Below are 23,474 nucleotides of genomic sequence, written 5' to 3'. Positions count from 1 at the left end.
AGAAACCGAATTGGAATTGGGGGACTTTTGTTCTAGCTCTAACCAGGGCTCTGAGCCTCCATCTGGGGTTTATAAAAGAGGATTTCTAACAGGAGGTTCATTTTTGAGTGACATTTTGCAGCACTTTAGATCTTATGAAAGAGTTCTCACATAAATTCCCATTTAATGTCTCCAGAATCCCACGAGGTACAGGAATTGTTATTATCCCCATTTTATGGATGAGGACATCGAGGCTTAGAAAAGTGAAGCAATTTTCCCAGCCTCATAAGGGGCAGAGTGGGAGACCAAACCCCAATATTGTGATCTCTCTTAACGATATAAATACCTCCCTGTTCCACCTTACGGCACCATCACAGTGCTTGTCGGGTTAAATTTCCTAAGACCAAGGCAGGATGCAGTTGAAGTTTCTCAGATATAGTTTAATAGGCCCCACTGAAATATCACAAACTCTGGAGGAAATGGCAGCAGTGACTGAAATGCAATCCTTTTTTGAAAAATCTGCACTTTACCAGTTAGGTGAAACTACACAAGGCCTTGCAGTGTGCCTCGTAAGTTAAACTAAGATTTTCCACTTCCAGGAACTAAGGATTTATTTTTGTTAATGTCAAAACTCACGTTGTAGGCACTCCCTTGGCAAAAACAACCGATGTGTCCAATATGCCCAAACTCTCTGCCAGTGAGGGGTGAGGGGCCCCTCCAGAGCGGGCCTGAAGTGCCTCCCGTCACCTTACTGATGGCAGCGGGGCAGGACCACTGCAGCACCCCCAAGGCCCCAGGGTCTCTGAGCCACTGGGTTGCTTTCTGCTTGAGCTGTATTTCAAACAGGTCAGCCACAGCGGCCTAATTAACCCACAATACAGCTGAGCTTCCAAACCTCAAAGCAGGCCTTTGTGAGTTAGCCTGGCTGCCTTGAGAAATCCACCAGCATCTCTTCAGCCAACTCCTATGTACTTAAACATACTTCCCTAGTGAGGCTTTCATGACCCTCTGCACAGCTGGGGCCCCTCCTCCACCCTGCACTTCTCTTCCAAGGCTCTTGCAATTACTGACTTAATCATGTATAGTTGTTTGTCGGGCATGCAGCTTCCTGGCTCCACTGTAAGCTCCACGCAGGCACAATCTGCGTCCTTTCTCTTCACCACTATCTCCCGTGCCTGGCACTACGCCGGACATGTGCTAGGGACTCAAGTGTTTGTGGTTTCCCCATGAGTGTGGGGAGTCAGAGGACCTGAGTTCTAGTGTGACTCTGCCCCGGCAGGGATTTGGGGCAAGCCTCTTCATCTTTCTGATGGCCTGTGAATCAAGGGAGTTGAATACTCAAATGACTTTTATCTAGAGCTCCAGGAAGATGGTTTGTAATCTTATGTTGTGAAACAGAAAACAAAACGACACAGGCTTGTAAGCATCCAAATGCTGGGTATGTATTTCTTCCTATAAGTATAAAGGGAGCTCAGAGAAGTGAGTGTGTGTGTTGGAGGAGCTTCCAGAGGCTTCCCGGAGAAGGACGGGCAGGATTGGGGTAGGTAGAGAGGGGCAGGAGGGTCTTTCTGGTTGAAGGAAAAAGCTTAAGGCGGGTTTCCACTGGGGGTAAGCAAGATGATTTTAGGTGGTACAGATGAACATTGTTCAGTTTAATAGATACATGCTTGTTTTAACATGTACTAGAAAAAATATATAACTAGCCCACCAAAGCCATGAAGTAAAATTTTCTTTGAAAATATATGTATTTGTCAAAAAGTCTATCCAAGGAAAAGTTTTTAATAAAATAAAAGTATAGGTTGTTCTTAGGGCAAAAACCATGAAGTTGGCATGTACACACTTGAAGTTTAGGAAACCTTGTCTTGAGAAAATATGTGGAATTGACAATCAGCCAAACCCGAGGCAGGCAGCCTGACTCCTTATTTCTCAGTGAGGGATTCTAAGCCAGAGTCATGCTCAGTTATACTTTCCAGCCCCTGTGATGCTAATTTATTCAGCAACATCCAACAAATATGTACTGACCATCGTAGTCCAGGCCCGATTCTAGGAGCTTGGTACCTAGATCCTTGTCCTTGTGGAACTTAGATTCCAGCTGCAGGAGACATGCAGTAAATAATAAAGTCAAAAATTAGGGGATCAACCTTGAATGCTAGAAGGTGATAAAAGCTATGGGGAAAAGAAAAGGCAGAGCAGAATAAGGGAGATTGCGGGTGGTCGAGAGAGGGGTTGCAACTTACTAGGGCGGCCAGATCAGGGAGGACTTCAGTGAGAAGTGAGATGAGCAGAGATTTGAAGGTAGTGAAAGAGTGAGCCATATGGAGTGTTCCAGGCAGGGCGAGCACATCAGGCCCAAGCTGAAAACAAGAGCACACCTGGTATGTTCCAAGAGGAACAGAGAGGGTGGTATAGCAGGTGCAGAGTGAGCAGAGGGGAAGCAGGTGGAAACAGGGTCAGGGAGGTCACAGGGACAAGATTATGCAGGTCATGTATGGAGTGTTGGTTTTATTCAGAGGGAAAGGGGAACCACTGCAAGGTTTGGAGCAGAGGAATGACATGGTCTGTCTCACCTTTTAAAAGGATTACACTAACAGTTGCGCTGAAAATGAGGCAAGAGTAGAAATGGACCAGTTAGGAGGCTGCTGCGGTAACTCAGGCAAAAGCGGGTGGTAATTAAACAAAATCGATGTATTGACTCTGCAATAGCGAGAACGCTCATCATGGCAACCAGGGAGATTCTCAGTCAAAGGATGTTAGAAAGAACTTGTTATAGGATTTGGGCTTGTGGTGGATTTTTGGGGGAAGGTTCCCAGTGAGCTTTGCTCTGGATTGGTTGCTTTCAGGAAGCAGGGGTAATCCTATGATTGACTCTCATCTAACTGGGAGGAAAAGAAGGAGCAGTCACATTAGCCAGGAAAAGGGGATATTTGGTCATTTTTGTGGGTTGGATTATGTTCTTGTTTTATTTTCTGCTCAAACATGATTATGGAGAAGGTTTTTTTTTTTTTTTTTTTTTTTTTGTCTTGATCCGTTTTGCCTGATGTCAATGTTCTGTGACATCAGACATGGAGAACACCACGGCCTGGCTCTGAGCACCAGGCCAGCTGCAAGGGACACCAAGGCCCAGCTCCCAGTCCAGCTCCCAGCTGACAAGGGCTGCTCTTCCCTTTCACAGACCCTTCCTCCTAGAAAATGTGTGCACACAACGCACAAATTTGTGCTACTATTTCAGAGGCCCCACTTGAAAGTCTGTGCATAGACCTCATGGCTGAAAACCTCTGTCTTAGAGCTGGGCATTTAGCAGCCAGATCTGGGAGGTTTTTAGAGACACGAAGCAGCTCTGGATCATGTTTCTGTGGGTTTTCCCAACTCCTGAAAACAGATCAATTCGGCATGTTTAATGTGATGTGAGAAATTTGTCACCAGGGCCACGATCTTTGACTGGGACATTAAAACGTCCCTGTATGCCTCTGAATCAGAAAGAAAGGAAGAAAGAAAGTGAGGAGGAGGAAGGGAAAAAGTGAAGGAGAGGAGGTGGAGTGTGGGAGGAGAGGGAAGAGAAAGAGGGAGGGAGGGACGGACAGAGGTTATGTTTTAAGATGAGATCTCCATTTCTGTGAACCTTCTGGATTCTTCTCAGCTGGCAGAGTCCCCACCCTGACAGACATGTTGGCAGAAATGTATCTGTTCCTTGGAACACAGTGTCCACTCCTTCACTGTTTCCATCATGATAATCAGATATGTGTATATTACGTACACCATCATGAATTATATAATTCCAAAATGTCCAAGCCAGGAAAGACCTAGAGCTTACCTCATCCAATTCCTCCATTTTCACCTGGGAAAATGGGCCCAGCAGAGTGGCTTCTGATGGTCACAGCGCAGCTCAGTGCAAGGACTGGGGCACAAGCCCAAGGCCCCTGACTCTTGTGTTTCTTCCACCACCCAGATGAATGGAGGTTTACGGAGAAATCCATTTGGGCTCCTTGCAAAGAAGCATTTCTGATAGCCTGAGCTGTTCAGAGATAGACTGTCTGTCCGGGAGGGACCAAGTTCCCCATCACTCCCACCTTCCAGGAATGTTGCAGGAGCATCAAGGGAGGAGGTTGGCACCAATGTGCCCAGTATCCCTGCAGCTCTGAGAAGCCATTAGAAGAAGGAAAACGTCTGCTTTCCTTTCTTAAGCCTCCATTTTCACAGCTGGAAATAATTCCGACTTAAGAGGATTTCTGTGAGACTTAAGTGAGATAATACAGACTATGCATGTAAAGCGATGAGTACGGGGCCTGGATGATAAATGGAACTTGCTGTTGTAATAACACAGCCCTGGCACACGATAAGGGATGAACTCAACAAATTTCTTGCCTGGCATCATGCTGATTGCATTCCATGGATTATCCTGTCGACATCTCACACCCATCCCGTAATGACTGTCATCACCCTTGCTTTCAGGAAGGAAGCAGCTGAGGCTCCGAGAGGCTAGGCAACGTGCCCTAGGTCTCATACCTTCATGAGTGGTAGGGCCACAAACCAAATGTGCATCTTTGGGGATCTGGGAGTCATGCTTCTAACCTCTGAGCTGATGGCCTTCTCACACATGGGAAGGGTTGTAACTTTGCCATTGTGTAATCCTGGCAATGTCTCTGCCTCCCTGGGCTTCAGCGATGAGTGTGTTCATTAGATGCTCTGACCTGTCACCTGTGCTAGGACCACAGGTGAGGCCGATGAGGGCTCTGGATACCGGGGTAGTGGGAACACCAGTACAGAAAAATTAAGGAAGAGGGTATCAGAAATACACTTGATAGATTTGCAAAATGTGTCCTGAAATCATCTTTCACATGGTTACATCAAATCTATAGAACTCTGAGTCAACTGGTCCTCCTTCCTCCCCTCAAAGGACCCTAATTTGCCAGTAGAGTTGATTTTTTTTGCCTTGTGAGCCTCCTACAAGAGTCATAAAATACTGAAGTTAAAGATCCCCTAGAGATCATCCAATCAAACTCTCCCTGCTTCACAGATGAGGAAACAGGCCAGGGAGGAGCAGGGACTCACCAAGGGGCCCACAGGGGAATCAGGCCTGGAACCTGAGCCTCAGGTGTCTCTTCCCTGCATTGGTGCCTGGGGTCTCCTCCCACCGGCTGCGCCTTAAGGGCGGGTGGGCAGAGCCAGAGCCCAGGGGTGGCGTCCAGGGCTACCATTGCTAGCAGGTGAGATGAGAGAAATCAGAATTGTCCTGAAAAGAGGGGGATTTTGCTTGGCTGGAGCTGTGTGTCTGTGTCTGTGTGTGTGTGTAAAAGACAGACACAGAGAAAGGAGTCGTTACCATGGCAAAGTGACAAGGTGAAGAAGTAAGACCTGCCCTGGTTAGGGACTTTGGGAAAGTTCCTGAAGCTCTCACTTTGCCCCTCTATCCAGTGAGAGCAGGATGAGCAGCCTTGATGGGCTGTACGGAGTAGAAATGATACCCATGTGCCTGCTCAGGGAGCACAGTCTGCGGTAGCCCGTGGCAGCCAGCTGGCTGCGATCTCTCACTCCCACAGCTCTCTGTGCCTCGGTTCTCTCTTTTGGAAATGAGGTTGTAATTTCTCCCAACCCAATGCACAGGGCTGTTACAGGATGAAATTAGATCAAACAAGTGAAAGAACTTTTAAGCTGTAGAATTTTGAACATATATGGAAATGGCATTAATAATCAAAAGCATCTTTGTCCTAAGATACCACAGGCAGAGACTGCCTAGTGTGCTCTTATGAGATTGGGAAAGGGTCCACTGTCTTAAAAAACAATCTCCCCCAGTGCCTCAAATTTCCCCATTAGAGCTTCATTCCTTTGGTCCTGTATGCTGGCAGTCTTAGAGCAGAGCTTTGCAAAAAATGCTGGAATGCACATTCTCAGGCCCCCCTCAGACCTGCTGAATCAGAAACTCTAGAAGTGGAGCACTGGAATCTATATTTTAAAAAGATTGCCAGGAAAATAGGCACATTAAAATTTAAGAAGTATTGTTTTAGAGCTTGTGGAAACTCAGATTCTATTCTGTAGGTCTGGGGTGACCAGAGATTCTGCATCTCCCAGGTGATGCCTACCATGCTGGTTCTTGGACCTAACAAGGTCCTAGATTGTTCTATAAAGTCAGGGATTCTCTCGTGAAGGGAAGCAACCCTTTAACAGCCAGTACTTTAGTTGAGAGTCATTGTGCACAGGGCCTTTCAGGGTTGCAGAAAAGACTGAGGGATGCAGGGAACTAGAGAAACACAAGGCAGCAAATGGAAAGAGGTCTTAGGAAAAAAAGAGGAGGGAGGAGTTGCTAAAAGGAAACTAGACTCTCGTCACGGAATGTGGCCAGGGCAGGTCTGAGCATCAATTAATCCTTTTACTCACCAAGTACCAGCTATGTGTTAGGCACTGTGTTATGTTTCTTACGTTCATGAGCTCAATTAATCCACAAAACCAACCCCAGGAGGTTGGTACAGGGGAATAAACTGAAGAACGAGAGATTGAGTGACTTGCCCAAGTCACTCAGCCAGGAGGTGGTGGAGCCAGGACTTAAAACTCAGGCAGCCTCACTCATTAGCACTAGACTATCTCGCCTCACACTTGGTCTCTGCCCTCGGGAAGCTTACAGCCCCGCGAGGAACACGGGTGAGGACTGAAGATGGCCCACACTTGCATGATGCCTGTCATGGGATGATGCTACATTCCCAGCATCTTATATTCAGCTGCTATTTTGGTTCTCATAGCAGTTCCACGAGACGGGGGCAGGGCAGTGCTGGCTGTGTGGGCAACTGCAGAAAGCAGGTTCCTCTGTTCCTGTTGGCTTATGTACAGAGGTACTTGTATCACCCAGTGTGCTGTGTCCTAAGCAGAAAGCTCTAGTCCAGAAATAGCCTTGCAAAGGGGCCTCCGGAACTGAGTCCAAGCCCCACTTTGTGTCCCCAGCTTCCACTCCTTCACTGCTTCCCAACCCCGCCTCCAGGATGGGTCTCGCGTACAGCACACCTGCGTGTGCTGCCCCAGGCAGGTCTGTGAGGCCTGGCTGCTACCCCTGCAGACAGGCTCTGGGTCAGTTGGTTCATCACCACTGCTGCTGCTACAAGCCCTGACCCATCAGAGGCAGCAGCTCTGACTCTCCCCCCACTTCCAGCACATGCTCTCCCTCCCCCCCTCCCTCCCTCCCTTCCCCACATACCAGGAATCACTACCTCAGAACTTGGGATTCCAAAGATTGCCTAATGGGAGGGAGGGTGTAGCTCAAGTGGTAGAGTGCATGCTTAGCATGCATGAGGTCCTGGGTTCAATCCCCAGTATCTCCTCTAATAATAAATAAACCTAATTACTACAAAAAAAGATTGCTTAACAAATGAAAACTGACCCAACATCTTTGCAAACCTATTTGACAATACATTTCAAGAGCCAAAATATGTCTCTATTCCTTGATCCAATAATACTCCTCCTGTTAGATTATTTATGTAAACTAAATTCCAAAAAGCAGGGGGAAAAATTTGTACACAAAGCTCTTCTGTGCAGGATTAATTATTTATTCAATAAATATTTATTGAGTTCCTCTTGTGCGCCAGACACAGTTCTAGATAGTGTAATCAAGATAAACAAGGTCCCTGCTCTCCTAGGGGTAATGGGGAGAAAGACAATAAATGTTGACATAAATGAGAAAAAGAATCTATTGACTAAATTCTCTGCAGGGAATTAAAATAAAGGTCTGCGGTTGAGAATAGCTGGGTGAATGCTCTTGATTGGGCAGCCAGGGAAGTTCTCTCAGATGTCACTAAGTAAGATGATATTTAAGCTGAGATTCTCAGGCAAGAAGGGGCAGCTCTACGAAGGCCCAGAGGAGAGCATTCCAGAAGGGAGGCTAGTGGTCCAGGAAACTGCAAACAGGTTGACATAGCTGGATGGAAGAAAGCAAGTGATGGGAAATAAGGTGGGAGGAGTGGGAAGGGCCAGATCAATAGGATTTTGTAAGCACGGGTGAGATGTTTGGATCTGATTCAGTAGAGAGGACTAAGCAAGGCGGGTGAGACCACATTATAGCCAAGAAAGGAGCAGGAAGACGAGTTGGGAGCCATGGCAGCTGTCTTGGCCAGAGGGCATAGCAGCTTGGACCAAAATGGTAGACATGCAGATGAAGAGACATGGATGGATTCTGGATATTTTGGAGGTTGGGCTGAAAGAGTTTGCTGAAGGAATTGGGATGGGTGGTGAAGGCAGAGGAATCAAGGATTAGTCATGGACTCTTGGCTTGAGCTGCTATGGGTGCCATTTATACAGCTGGGGAAAGCAGGAGAAGATGCAAATTTAGGGAAATAAGGAAGGAGGATGTTATGGGTTGAACTGTGTCCCTCCCACAAAAATATGTTGAAATCCTACTTCCTAGAACCTCAGAATGTGGCCTTATTTGGAAATAGGGTTGTTGCAGGTGTAATTAGGCAAGTTAAGATGAGGTCATACTGGAGTAGGGTGGGCCCTTACTCCAGTGTGACTGGTGTCCTTAGAAGAAGAGGGAAATTTGGACACAGAAACAGAGACACACAGAAAGAACATAGACACTCAAGGGAAGCCAGCCTCATGAAGATGAGCAGAGATGGGAGTGATACGTCTGCAAGCGAAGGAACACCAAGAACTGGCAGCTGTCATCAGAAGCCAGGAGCAAGGCGTGGACATGGTTCTCCCTCGGAGCCCTCAGAAGGAACCAGTCCTGCTGACACCCTGCTTTCAGACTTCTAATCTCTGGAACTGTGGAAGAATAAATGTCTGTTGTTTTGAGCCACCCAGTGCATGGTAATTTGTGATGGCAGCCCCCAGGAAACTAATGCAGATGAGAATAAAGGTTTCTGTGGGGAGCCGGTGATGTTTGAGAAGGCTTTTAGACATCCACATGGACATGGCAAGTAGCAGTTGATGTATGAATCTAGAATTATGGTCCATAAAGTAATGTACTATTCGAGTACTTCACGTGATGTATTAAACATGACACATAAAGTAACAGCCTAAACAAGGGAGAAATAATTACATCAGTGGTGGCACACGCATCGCACGAAATGTTACGCTGCCTCTAAATAAAATCACTGTAGAGAGGAGGTAGGGACCTGGGAAATGCTGATGATAATGTTTGCCATGCAAAGGCAGTGGTTACCATTATGTAATAACTGTCTGTGGACGAGAGGCAGGTGTCACACTATCTGGGTTCAAGTCGTGGCTCCAGCTCTTCTGAGTGGTCTGGGATAAGTGGCACGTCACTGTCTCCTGCAGGTTTTGTCTGTTCAGTAGAAGAGCAGCACCAGGGTGATGGACACAAGGCTGAGTTGCAAAGTGCTGAGTTGGCCGAATAAAGAGGCAATCACAGGAGAAGAAGAACTAAGCAAAGAAGACTTCCTGGAAGAGCTGACCTTTGCAAAATAAATGCACAGCCTGGGGCAGAGTGCTTACTACAGCCCTGGCCTGTGGCAGCCTCAAGGGGTAGACTCGGTAAAACCTCCGACAAGTTGCTGTCTGTGAACACATCTGTGCTGGAGATCCTACCACACGCCGAGTGTTCTGATTGCTTTTCCGTGTCCCTCCTCCATCCCACCGTGAGCTTCTGGAGGACAAGGGTCAGAGCTTGTTCTTCTCTGTATCCTTAAGCAGATCTGGCACAGCGGAGATAGAAGTTAAAGTTTATTTCATTTAACAAAACTACAGAATCAGAATTTAATTGTCACGCAGGAACTAGCAGTAAAGGCACGTAGACATTGAGTCCCTTGACCTGTGGACATGAAGCTCCTTTAGATCCCCACAAGGCAGGGATCTGAAGCCTGAAGCACAGCTGAGTGTTCAGGTGATGGTTGAATGGCTTTATCTGAGGGGAGCATGGGGACTTAGTTGCTTTGGAAGAAGTGATCAAAGTAAACACCACCAATTAGAAAAATATAATGGAAGAAGACAGCCCATTTTACAATAGTAAATATAATCAATCCATTGAGTAAATAAGACTTAAAGTATGTAATCATAAATCAACTTTATTTTGCCTCTCAACCCCCTCTGAGAATTTATTTGGAGGAAAGGGAGAGAAGCCCTTTTTCTGCCCTTGAATGAACACTCAAGCATTCTATAACTTAGCTGATCACTCTTGGAAATAAAAACTCCTGTGATCACTTTAGTCACCAAACTCTTTTATAAATCAGTCTCATACAAAAGCAAAATCCAAATCTGATCTAAAGTTCAATCTTTTCTCCCAGTCAGGGCTTGCTGCAGGTGGGACCCCTATCGCTGGGAACTGGGGGAGAGGTGGGATGGACGGCTGCTTCTCTTTCCCCAGACTGCCCTCCCCCGTTTGCCGACTCTGACCTCTGACCTCTTCAGGGCGAAGGGGTTGGTAGTGAGGAGAGGAGGACAAAGGAGAGCTCTTAGTTGACAGCACTATTGTAAGATGGCTTTAAAGCTGACTCTTGTGTGGGCACGTCCATGGAATTTTCAGACACTCCCCCTAAGCTCTGATGTCCTCTCACCCTTACACAGGCATCACACTGCCTTGTATCCCATTGGTCACCCCTCCTGCAGCCCTAGAAATCCAGTGGTACCATCAGTTTGTCCCCCTATTGAACAGACCTAACAGGCCTTCACATTAGTTCTTCCAGTGCATGGTCCATTTCTAGTCCTTGGGAAAGGCATCCTTTACACAAACCAACTTGGGGAATTCAGGCTGGTCTGAGCAATGCCACCTCTCCCTTGTCTTAATGGTCTAAAATGACACCCATCGCTCATCCCTTCCATTTCTCTGGTGGCTGTCAGATGCCAGTCCACTGTATCTCCCCATCTCAGACCACAGGAGACCTGCACCAAGTCCTCTAAGTAGACTCCATGAAGTTCCCTTCTCTTGGCCTGGGAAGGGGGAAGCACAGGAGCTCTCTCCAACACTTTTGATCTCCATTCAACCCTAATCTTCTAATGCCATAGCAGAAGGTCTCAAGGATCTTTCTAGAGCACCACTCTGCTGGGTGGTATAAAGGGTTTGGACACAGGCAAATACACACATTTACACGTGCACACATCCATGCCCATATAGGGGGATCAGAGATGAATCCAATACTATTTCTCAGCATTCTCAGGCTGTCAGGGGGACCAGCACCTACATCCATTACCACAGGCAGGATGGTTCCTATTGGGCACAGTGGAGAAGGCAAATTCTGAGCTGGGTCTCGAAGAATGACTTAGATCTGGATAAGCTGAAATGAAGTCCTCGCAGAGAAGGGTCATAATGGGAGCAAAGGCTCAGCATGAGACGAGAGGGAAGTGTGTACCAAGACCCCTGGGTGGCTTACTGCAATGAGACAAGTAGAAGATAAGGCCACGCCAGACCAAAGATGAACAAGGTCAGGGGCTTGGATGTTTTCCTGAAGGAAGTGAGAAGTTTTGAAGATTTGGAAAGGGCAGCAAGATGGAGGGTTGAGGAGGGCAGTGACTAATTCTTGGTGAAATGTGTTCTTCATTTCCTTGAGTCATTAACCAGGGCCCCATTAAGAAGAAAAACAAAACAAAAACCTTCCAGGACCTGCTTTCTTTTCCAGGAAAACCCTTGCCCTTTGGAACATCTCATGAATTCAGTTTATAAAGACATCCAATCTTGTTTTTACTGTTAGTTAAGGGGCCTTGGCACAGCTGCCAGTCCCAGGACCCTCCTTCAAACTCCGCTTCAAGACTGATGGGGCTGTTCAACTCATCTCCCAATGCTGCCCTCTGGAAGAGGCTGAGGAGAGGGGTTTCTTTTTATGAGCAGCAGGGTCAGGGAAACCTTGTCTCGATGAGCCCAGCCACCAAAGCTCCACTGCGAGCCCACTGGGAAAAAATCCAGGAGGCTGCAAAGCGCAAAAACAGCAGGTTTGGACTCAGTCCCAGTTATCCCCCTTCTTTTCTGATCTTGAGACCTCATTCAGCCTCTGTATCTTAATCTGTAAAGTGGAAACAAACCTACCTCACAAGGTTGCTGTGAAGATCAAATGAGAATTTGTCAGCCTAACTAGCACATAGCAGATGCTCAATAAATATCCCCCCTCCTCGTTCCCCCAACATCTCTGTGTCTCAGTTTCCTCACCTACTTAATGTGGTAGGAATTCAAGGATAAAGTTGAATCTGACGAAGTTCCCAAACCTCTGCCATCTGCCCCACACAGAGGCCCTGGGGAGAGCAGAGGGCATTTCCCTGCCGTGTCTGAGCTCTGGAAGCTATTTCTTCTTTTATTGTTTTCAACAATCAAAAAAAAAAAAAAATCACAGAACCACTTAGTAGTAGCGCGCACTGGCCCACACTTGGAGTGAGCCCATACCCCGCAACCTCTCCCCCGTACCACTGCCTGACTCAGTTTCTCCATCTGTAAAGCGGCTGTGTCTGGGACGTACCACTGCCTGACTCAGTTTCTCCATCTGTAAAGCAGCTGTGTCTGGGACGGACGCCCCTCTCCCCTCTCTGCAACTGCCCACGAGGTTGGGAGGACGGTGCCCAGCAGAGGGCGCTGTGCGTGCAAGCTCCCAGCCAAGGCCCCTGGGGAAGGCACTGGGCCAAGGAAAATTCTAGTGGAAAAAACGAAGAAAGGATTCCAGGTTTATGAGTCCCAGACTTTGAAAAACAAAACTGCTGAGTTGTCTCCTGAGTTAGGGAAAAAGAACACCACAAGCCTCAAGATTTCCAGGAAACGATTTGTGAAGGCTTTGGGCAAGGCTGGCAGGAGGACTTGGGGAGGTCTGGCTTGGGATGCTGCGGGAGGTGGGAGATGGGGGTGGGCCCGCGCCTGTGGGATCGTGAGTGTTAGGGTGTTTTGGGGCAGTTCTGGGGGTGGAGTGACGTGACAGTGAGGGTTTACATGTGTCTGCCTCTGTAAGTGTGTTGTGTGCCTGTGAGCAAGCCCACAAGAATTTATTGAGCACCATCTGTATTCCACTGGGCAGTGACAGGCGATGGCGATGCAACAGCAAATAAAACACAGACCCTGAACCCCTAGGGCTGAGTTAACTGAGAGATGCCGGGTAGCAGGCATTTCGGTTCAGAGTGCAGGTTTCGGGAGGCGACTGTGGGGCAAACACTGGCTTTGTGGCCGGGCAGCCAGGGAGTCCAGCCACTTACCAGCTACATGACCTTGGAGATCCTCAACTGTCTCCTTAGCTGGAAAGTAAAAACAGTAAAAGGACATCCTAGGAGCTACCAAGTGTGTGTAAATGTTTGATGACTGGTCTCTAGCAGGTGTGCGTGGGGTCTGCACCTGGATAAGTACCAACTGTGTGTAGAGTCCCTTGAGCTACCAGCAGGGCATCAGCTCACCTGCTTAGGTCGGGTGTGTGACATTCCAGGCTGTACCAGAGGTCGCAAGGTGTGGAACCGCAGACACGGTTTGTGGGGATACTCATTTGATTAGGGTTTGTTTTTTGGCTTACAAAGTGTTCTAAAAATTAAAAATTGCACATGAAAATCCAGGTGGTCAGTTTCTCTCAAAACCTTGGAAGATCTGGCCATCCTGCAAGCATTTGCTTGTGTGTGCCTGTATGCCATGGTCTCTGCTTCCCAGAGATGTGTCCTTTCCAGGAGTACCCTCCCTCCTGGCGGGCCTCCAGGCCTGTCCTTGGCGGGATTCCAAGGTCGCTTGGGAGGGCTCGTGTGCAGACACATTCTCTGTGAACAGAGAAGCAGGACGGGGCAGGAGCTGGTGCCAGGGTCCTGGCCTCCTCAGGCAGCTCCAGTTTCAGCAATCAGAGGGGCTGGAGAGAGCTGTGGACCCTACCCAAGGCTCTCTGGCTGTGTAGCTGGATGCTGTTTCCAGAAGATAGCAACCAAGGATGGCAGCCAGACAGACTGGTTTTTCTTGTCTATTGGATTTTGCATTTTAAAAATGCCTGCATTCTAGCTCCAAAATGACTGAGATAATGATCTCCCCAGAAAGTGTTGCTAGATGTCTATACTACAGTTCTTCTAAAAATGAGCAAATAGGCTTGTGGGAGAAGCTAAAATGTATTTTCAAAAACATTTGGGGAATCCACAGATGTGAAAGTTAGGATTAATATATTCCTAATATTCCTGGATCCACTTAGGATGGCAAGTCAATCTCTCTGAATAGATATTTATTAGTGTGCAAGAGACAGGATGGGCAAGGGGGGCCTACAGAAATGAGTATGCCCTGCTCCCTGGCCCTCAGGAAAATCAGTTTTGTGGAGAGCTATCTGAGGAGAAATAAATGCAGGAACAAGAAAGGACAGGGGTTTTATTGAAACATTTGGGGACAAAAGACAACAGAACATAGAGGAACATGTCTCTAGACCCCTGACATACTGTGCAAGCTCATTCCCCTCCCTGAGCCCCTCGTTTCCTCTTCTTTAGACAAGAAGTTCAAAAGAGGTAAGTGAACACCAACCCCACACTCGCAATCCCAGCCCCCAGCTTGGCTATTCTTTGAGGAAACACAGGCTGTAGCCCTGGTTCTTAGCCTATGACTTCCTGCCCGACATTCTTGCTCCCAAGTCTTGGCTTGTGCTGGGAATTCATCTGGCTTGAGCTCTGAAAGAAATCCATCAGAGGAGGTTTTTCACATTGCTTTCTCTTGAAAAAAAGAAAAAAAAAAAAAAAACTTCAGGCATCCAAAAAGTCCAGGCATCTAGTGGAAGCTTCCAGCATTCATTAGAGGGGTTCCTGGTCCAGATGGGGAGACCAGCCCCTCAACAGGTGGGAGAGTTGTACCCCTTCCCCAGCACCGGGCATTGAATGGTTGAAGAGTTTGCCCTGAAGGCCTCCTCTGCAGTCATTCTCCCACTCTGCAGATAAGACAAATGAGGCCCAAGGATGGGATGGACTTTACCCCACAGTTCTGAGGGTCAATGTTAGAGGCAGGTCTCCTGATTGCTGAGTAAGAGCTCTTCTCACTGCCTGATATTTCTCTCTCAGGCTGAGTCCTCGGGGCAGAGTGAGATGAGGATCCCTAGGCTGCACCCCTCCCCAGCTGGATGCTGCCTGCTTTGGAGCTAGAACATCGCCTAATTCTTGTTCTGCTCCAGCCAAGAGTCTGGGAAACCCAACCACACAAAGGTAAGTGTGAAGGAAGAACATTAATTCCATAGCCCAGCAAAAGGCCTCGGAGGCCCAGGAGAGTCTTTAGTGCCAAAGTCCATAATAGAAGAAATTTGACATGTAGCAAAACCAGTCTTTTAGAACAGGGCACGCGGGTGGCCAGAAATGGCAAAGAGAAGCAGCAGGTTGACTAGTATTGACCCATAGTTGTCTGCCTTCATCATTATTGGCATCTTAAGAGCTTGTCTTTATCAAAGGGTCCATCTGCCAACCTGGACCACGTTACTATCCCCGTGGGTATCACTGGCACCCCCATCACAAATTGAAATCCCCACGGCACCTTCAAATATACTGGCCAGTCCCACACGTAATTGGAAAATCCCTAGGGACAGCTCTGGAGCCTACACTTCACAGAACTTCTGAGGTACTTAGTTTCTTTCCTTAAAATCTAGAAATCTATTGAGATAGGGAAAATCACCAGATACCGAAACTCCTTTTAAAAAAGAACCTCAGATTTCACATTTTTGCCAGAATGCTATCTCTAACTTCACAATACCCTGAAAAAGGCCAGGCCAAGGATTCTTAATGAATGTTTTGTGATGACAGTGAAATCATCATTAACAGCTGCTACCGTAAGTAAAAATGATCATGGATCATGCTCTGTGTATTAGTTACTCATTCAACAAACATTTAATGACTGCCTCCTCTGTGCTAAGTTGGGGGGGGCGCGGGGAAGAACAATGAAGAAGTCAGACATGGCTTTACTTTAACACTTTAAATTCATTTAATTTCTTATATTCATATCATTCACAGAGTCTAGTGTGGCAGGGAAAAAAAAAACTTGTAAACAGGCACATTTTGTAAGTTGCCAGTCATAATAACTATAGTAAGAACCAAGATGGAGATTAACAGAAGGAAACTTGGGACACATGAAATCATCACACCAAAGTGGAGAATGTGTACTACAAGCTATAGTTTCCACAAGAGCATTTGGTGTATTTCTTTGTTTTGTTGTTGATATCAGCTGTGTGTGAGTTACCCCGGGGAGGTATTGAATTTGGGTTAAGGAGCCTGGGACCATTTGGTATTCTAGTCGACTAGGTGACTGATAACCTGCAATCATCTGTTTAATGAAATTTCCTGATTCTGGAATCAGAAGTCATCAGGGGAGATTAAGATGATGCTAGCAGGAAAGCCGTTCATGAACTGTTTTTACTAAACACAAGCTGTGAACATGACAGGGTCAAAGGGTGCAGCTGGCAATGAAAAGAAGAAATATAAGGATAAAATGGAGAATGTTCGGTACTTATGAGTAGAGGCCATTCTGGGCCCCACATTTTAGGGGTTGTTGACAAACAGAAGCCGCCCAAATGTCTGATGTTAGCTGGCTGGATCCACTTACCCGGTTCATTCACATCTCGGATGCAGCTGTGCTGAGACCAGGAGCCGGGTCTGCCTCACTCACTGAGATAATCTGGGGCCTGGCTTTTAGCCAAACACACTATAAATGTTAATAAGTATGTGTGGGGTGAAGTCAATGAACATCTCTGTAGTAACTCTGACCCAACCCCATCCCCTCACCCCTCCTTGGAGCCTACTTCCACCCAACACGGAACTCTAAAATTCCTTTTCTCCCAGCTGGCCCTCAGGAAGGCCTCCTCGTGACCCTCAAATGGAAGTGTGGGTCACAGTGACCTGGCTCCTCTCCTCTCCTTGTCTTTGGTTTAAAAAAATGTCAAGAATTAAGAGGCTTGAGGATACGCCAGCATATTGGACTGCAATAAGGGGTCACTTCACCATCTGTACCCCAGGCCTGGATTTTGTAAACTGAAAGGGATGTGCAAATGATCCCAGGGAGTTTCTGTTCCATTCTTGTCACCTGAAAAATGAGGAAATTGAGGCCCGGAGCAGGAAAACGACTCTCAGTTTGCCTGTGAGGAACCAGGTGAGACCCCAGCTTGGTCTGAATGCACAGAATGTGACCCTGACCAAGTTACATACTTAACTCTTGAAGCCTTAGTTTTCTCATCTGGAAAGAAGAAGTTAGTTTTCTCACCTCTTCTTACTGAGCTTAGTAAAGGGAGCAAGGCATGTGATGTGCTTAGAGCCGTGTCGGATATTAAATGAAGTGCAGCCACTATTATTGTCACTTTTGTTATTTTTACCACGGCCACTGACCCCAGTCCTCCAGACGCTTAAGCTCCAATCTGGTCCTGCTCCCGCACCCCCACTCTAATGACCGGGCCAATGTAACCTCTCTCTCTTCCAATGCCCATCTGGACTATAACACATGGAAAGGCACAGTTGTTGGAATAAAGGTTGAAAGGCTAGGACAGCAGAGGCAAGCCAGCCCAGGAGAGGATCCTTGTTTTCACCTCTGGGACCTGGGAGCATCTCATAGGTCCATGATTTTTAAACCATGTCCCTAGAGCCTAGAGATCAGGATGGAGAAGAGAGACGCCCAGCGCACAGGTTCCCAGCTGCCTGCTCCACTTCACAGAGCGTCTCTGCTTTAGCTGGTTTCTATGTGTGGGCTCCAGGTGAAAAAGCTTTCAAAGACATAGTCTCACAGCTAATACAAAGTTTGAAAAACCCAATGCATTCTATGGTCTTTAAGGTCATTTTCCACCAAAAACAAAACTATGGACTATTATTTCTTGAATTATTACTTAAACATTCACTTATTTATCTGCACCCCACCCCTATACCCCAAACTGCTTTAGTGGCAAAAAGCAAAACAAAACAAAACAAAACAAAACACAAGCCTCCTGACTCCTAGCCCAGCACTTATTCCAAAATATAAATATATCCTCCAAAATATCACTACAGATTTCAGACAGGAGCAGAGAGAAGGGAGACACAACTCGTTTCATCCCAGGACTAAATTGGCAGGGCTTTGTCAGTTTTCACCATTTTTCTATTCTGCATTTTAGAAGGGATTAAAAATCCCTCCTCTAGGAAAGAGGGCAGGCCAGGAGGTGGTCAGACACTTAGGGGGGCTGTCACAGGTGCCCTGCCATCTTCAATGCAGAATGGCTCTCAAAACTTCATTCTCCAGAGTCCTCCTAGCCATTCAGTCTTTAGCTCCTTGCAGGAATCACAAGCTCAAAAGGTTCCAAGGCTAGCAGACAACTTCATTGTCCAGAGCCTGACAGCTGAAGGACTGGGGCAAACCTGGAGAATGGAAACCTTTTGATGCCTCTTAGAACAAGCAGAGCAGATGTGGATGTGAGAGGGACCACGAAGGCTCAGACATTCCCTACTTCCCTGTGTGTGTTTCTTTTTCCCCAATCATGGCCCCAGAGTCACACCACCAGATTTTAAGCCTTAGCGAGGTGGACTACTTTTCTTCTTAAATATATTTTTGGAAAAAAAATTTCTACTGGGTAGAGATGAGTGGTCTTCAAAAGGTTTCCATTCCTTTCTGAGTCAGGTTCAGTCTTGTTGGGCTCAACTTTCAATTTCTGCAGCCTTGCTGTCCCCTGAGCGCTCAGAGGTCCTCTGGTGATGCCCCCTCTGTTTCAAGAGACCCCAAAAATAAGCCAAGTGGCTACAGATAAGTTTTTGGTACTTTCCAAAATTAAACTATTTCCCTTGGTAAATTTCCACCAAATGAGCTCATTAATCTGAAAACAGGATGTGGCACATGAAGAGAGTAAGGTCAGGTTGCCTGTTTGCTTACACTGGCTTGGGGCGGAGAGGAAAGGGTGGGTGGGAGAGAGTTGGGACCAGAGAATGGCTTTTATAGATCCCAAATCCTTCCTGGATTGGACTGAGAATTGTCGAATTTTTAAATCAGAGACTCAAAGCTCTAAATCCTTTTCTTATAACTGAAAGTGACCAGAGAAGCCACCTCTGGTCCGCCTCCCACAGATTGCCTGTATTGGACGTCCCTGAGACTCTCTGCTTGTCTGCAAGCAAGTGTCGCCCCTCCAGGTAGGACCAGAGGCTGGAGGACTCTGTCCTGCAGCATCAGCTTCTCAGTCAGAAGCTGGGAGCTCTGCCCCAGGCGAATGGGAGGCTTAAATATACCCCAGGTTAAAAACAAACAAAACCAAAAAAGTAAAGCACAGTTCCCAACTCCAGCTGGGTGTCAAGACAAAAAAAAAAAAAAATGCGACCCTAATACATACAGAATGTAATGGGTGTCTCTGAGTAACTAAACCAAAACCAAAACAACAAAGTAGTCAGCCTCATTCTTCTCACAACTAACAGTCCTGCAGAGATTAGGTCTTGAAGGAGGAGCCTTTGTCAAATTTGCAAAAATAAAAGTTGGTCTGTATCTCTTCAACAAAAATTCTATCCCAACACTAAGTTCCATAACTATTTTGATTGATTACACAACACTCATTGCGAATGAGTGGCTGTGTGTTTGTTTAGGCGAAATCAGGAACGGTTCCCGAAAAAGACCAGTTTTGTAAAAGCACCGTGCCTTCGGAGCCACTTTGTACCATCTCTTGCTGATTGCTCCAACCCAGTAAGCTTGGACGAGCCTGGGTCTGCGCTAGGATATTGGCAGGAATCCAAGAGGGCTGAGACGGCTTTTGCTACTGCTCGCCCCCACTTCACGCGGGATTCAGGCAGGCGGGGGATCGGGTGAGGGTTTAAGTCCCAGGTCTATGTTCGTTTATTCTGCGAACATTTTACTGAGTCCCATCCATGCGCCAGAAACACGCCAGGTAGCGGGTCAGTTCCCAGAGGAAAAACAAACCCTGCGAAGCTCTGGATCTCGCCCCGGCCTCAGTTTCCCCATCAGGGGAGCGCGCGGCCTGCCCCCAGGGCAGCCTCGGGACGCGCGGCTCGGGATGCAGGAACCAGTCCCGGGCCTGCCCGCCCCGCTTCCGCCGCCGGGCTACGTCCTCGCGCCACCGGAAGCTCCCGCCGGGCCGCGGGGAGGCGGCGGCGCCGAGGTTGGTTGCACTGCACCCCGCCCCCACCCGCCCCGGGGCTGCTGTGGGTCCCGGCCCCCGCCCCCAAACTCCCCCCCCACACCCCCCCGCCCCTGCCGGGGCCGCAGGGCTCCCGCTCGCTGGGGCGGGGGCTTCCCAAGAGCGGGCCTCCCAGCGCGCCGGCGGGACCCGGAATCGCCGCTGCAGAGCCTGCCCCCGCCCTTCCTGCGGGCTCCCGGGGCACCCCCTGGGGTCGCTCATCCGTGAATAGTCGCGGGCGCTGCTCTGGTTCCAACGCTGCGCTCACATCTTGAGATGTGGCGGGGGATGTACCGCCCTTGGCGGGTGGAGTGGGGCGTAGGACCGGGGCTGAGGGGGCACGGACAGGCCACCGAGCATCACTGAGTCGGACGGTGGGAGGGGCTGTGCTCGGGCTGTGGGACGCAATGGGATCGAAAATCCGGGCGCCCAACCCCGTCCTGGGGAGGCCCAGGGGACTCCCAGGGGAAGTGGGATCTGATCCAGGAGCACTTGGAAGGGCAAGTGGAAGGCTGGGGAGATGCAGGTGCGCGGCGCAGAGAGACTTCGCGTGTGGGGCCACGGAGATGGGGCGGATGAGAAGGAAAAGGGGCCTTGGAGAGGAGGAGGAGCAGCCAGAGAAGTGGGGTGGGGGGGACTCGGAAGGGATGCGGGAAGCCTTAGCAAGGGACGGAATTCGAAAGGCGGGGCCAGGAGGTGTGTCAGGTGATGGCCACAGGGCTTGTTGGATAGAAACTGAGACAGGCCCCAGACATTTGGCAACTTCAGCCTTGAGAACCACGGGGAGATGGTTCTGTGCTGCTTGGAGTGAGGAAGCGGAGCGCCCGTGAAGACAGTATTTTCTGGAAGATCTACCAGGAGAGCGTGTAGATGCAGGAGAGGAATGTAGGATGAGAGTGAAGAGCGTTTTAAAGCACAATGTGTGGTCAGAGCACAGGCTCTGGGTTCTGGGAGTCCCCACTCACTATGGGTCCTTGGGCAAGTCACTGACCCTCTTGGTGCATCATTTCACACATCTGTAAAATGGAGATGAAGATGATAATACCTGCCTCATAGGGTTCATGTGACATTAGATGAGATAGTGCCCATGAAGTCCCTTAACGCAGCACTAAAAAGTAGTGCTTATTATTTTTCACTTTTAATTATTAGAAAACTTTGGGTATATTTTGATGGTGAGAGGAAGGAGATGAGAGGCATTGAAGACATGGGAGAGAGAAGGAACTAGAGAGAAAGGGATCCAGAAATTGGATGGAGAGATAAGTCTTCGGTCTGTCTGTGCCAAACCAAGGGAATGAGGGGAGCAGATGGGGATGCAGGGATGTCTGCAGGTTTGGGGGATGCAGTTAAGGGAATGGCTTTCTGATAGTCTTTTCTCTGAAATAGGCCTCAGGGTCATCTGCTGAGAAGACCAGGCCAGGACTGGCTCAGGTAAGGGTGGACGTCCTGATTTCCGCTGTAGCAGCAGGGTCAGACGCCACGCCCTCTTCGCCAGCAGCCCCTGGCAGCCCCAGCCTCACTCCAGGGAAGGTGGGCAGTGAATTTATCTAGAGTCAGGACAGCCTCTGACCTACCTTGTGAGGCTCAACTCAAGTTGATGGATGTGAAAACACTCTATGAGCATAATTTACCATTTTAATCTTTTTTCCTGATCTTGAGGAGCTGGAAGGGCTGTGGCCATCATCAGTGTCAAAGCCTTTCGAGCACTTCACTCGGGTGGTGTACCATGCCTCACTTTCCCCCATGATCTCATTTAGTCATCACCACAGTTAGGTAAAGTAGATATTAATATTACCCCCATTTTACAGATGCAGAAACAGGTTCAGAGAACTTACTGATCTTGTCTCAGGACCCACAGATAGTGATTGATGGGCTCAGGATCCCAATTCAGATCTGCAGGCCTCAGACTATTGTGAAAGTGTGCACAGCCCCTTCTAGTAGCCCAGCAGGATAGAAAGATGTAGAGAGATCATCTTTTCCATTTGATAGATGAGAAACCAGAGGCTGGAAGCTCTGACCTCCATCCCAGGCTCTAGGCTCCACCAGGCTGTCTTGCTTTCCTTTCTTTTTTTTTCTTATTTGTATTTAAAGTTTTTACTTTTACACAATTTTTAAAGGTTACTTTCCATTTACAGTTATTACAGAGTTATTGGCTGTGTTCCCAATTTGTACAATACATCCTTAAACCTATCTTATACCCAATAGTTTGTATTTCCTGCTGCCCGCCCCCATGTTGCCCCTCCCCCTTCTCTTTCCCCACTGGTAACTGCTAGTTTGTTTTCTCTATCTACAAGTCTGCTTCTTTTTTGTTATATTCACTAGTTTATTGTACTTTATAGATTCCACATGTAAGTGACATCATACAGTATTTACTTTCCCTGTCTGACTTAATTCACTTAGCGCAATACCCTCCAAGTCTATCCAGGTTGCTGCAAATGGCAATTTTTCACACCACATCTTCTTTATCTATTCACCTGTTGCGGACATTTAGGTTGTTTCCCCATCTTTGGCAATTTTAAGTGCCTTGCTTTTGTCTATTGTATGAGAGGAAGAACACAGAGCTTGGAGTCCCATAGACCTGGTACTAATCGTTCTCCACTACCAGGGGTTGTGTGACTTTGGACCAGGCATCTTGCTTCTCTGTGCCTTTCCATGCCTATGGACTTCCCAGCAGGTTACTCTAAGGAATAGGAAGGAGAATGTTGCCTGGTGCACAGTAGACGTGTCAGCAGCCATGGTTCCCATTCAACCAGGGATCTGTGTCCCACCTGGCTGCTGAGACCAACTCCCTGTGATCTTGTGTTTCTTTAGACCTTTGTTCTCCCCAGGGCCGGGAAGTGGTGGCGCCTGACCCGAGTCTGTGGCTACCTATGACTTCCTGAGTGGGGCCGTGGTGGGAGGGCCCTGAGCAGTCCATTGTCCTGGGGCCTTGGGCTGCAAAGGAGGGGAGGGCTGGGTGTCACCATGACTGATGAAGAATGCCACAGGCAGGACTAGGCCACCAGAGGCCTCTGGTTGTCTTGGCCATGGGGGTCCTGGAATTTTAGAGCCCAGAGAAGCCTTGAAGACACCCTGTTGCATTTCCTTTTTTCACAGATGGGGTAACCGGGACTCACTGTGAGGAAGTGACTTTTACCTGAGACATTCTGGACAGGACAGAGCTAATGCATCTGGAACTTGCATTTTTGGACCTGCGTCCAGAACCCTGGGGATTTCCACCAGAGCAGTGAACATCCCCACTGAGAATTCTGCGCTGCTTGGAGGTCCCAGGGAACACAGGCAGGTTGCTGGCTTTGACTCTGCCCACGTCCCCGGGGAGGAGGTGGATGAAGGAAGCCTGAGGCTGTCCGACAGGGGAACTCTGACAGTGGTTCCTGAAAGTTCGTGACATCGTTCTTTTTTCTCTCTGACTTGCTCTCCTCCTCCCTCTCACTCGAAAGAATGACTGGACACTCCTAGAGCTTTCAGTCACCATCCAGGGGATTTTTTCCACCACAAAGGGTAATTCCTGTCCCATCCCTGCTGTGACTCAGCTGTGAC

The 23,474-nt window shown here is 48.1% G+C and overlaps 1 protein-coding gene across 1 annotated transcript in view; it reads left to right on the top strand.

The window, feature by feature from the left end:
• C5 (complement C5) overlaps positions 1–23,040 on the top strand; it is a 98,133-nt gene extending 75,093 nt beyond the window's left edge. Inside the window, exons 42-45 of the mRNA XM_006205564.4 lie at positions 14,887–15,027; positions 15,541–15,641; positions 21,321–21,365; positions 23,031–23,040. The gene's annotated coding sequence lies outside the window, so the exon portion shown is untranslated. The remainder of the gene's footprint in view (positions 1–14,886; positions 15,028–15,540; positions 15,642–21,320; positions 21,366–23,030) is intronic.
• The last annotated feature ends 434 nt before the right edge of the window (positions 23,041–23,474 follow it).

The sequence above is a fragment of the Vicugna pacos genome, chromosome 4 (assembly GCF_048564905.1).
Source record: "Vicugna pacos chromosome 4, VicPac4, whole genome shotgun sequence".
Lineage (NCBI taxonomy): Eukaryota > Metazoa > Chordata > Mammalia > Artiodactyla > Camelidae > Vicugna > Vicugna pacos.
Note: the sequence above shows the minus strand (reverse complement) of the source record. Positions and strands in the feature narration are given on the sequence as shown.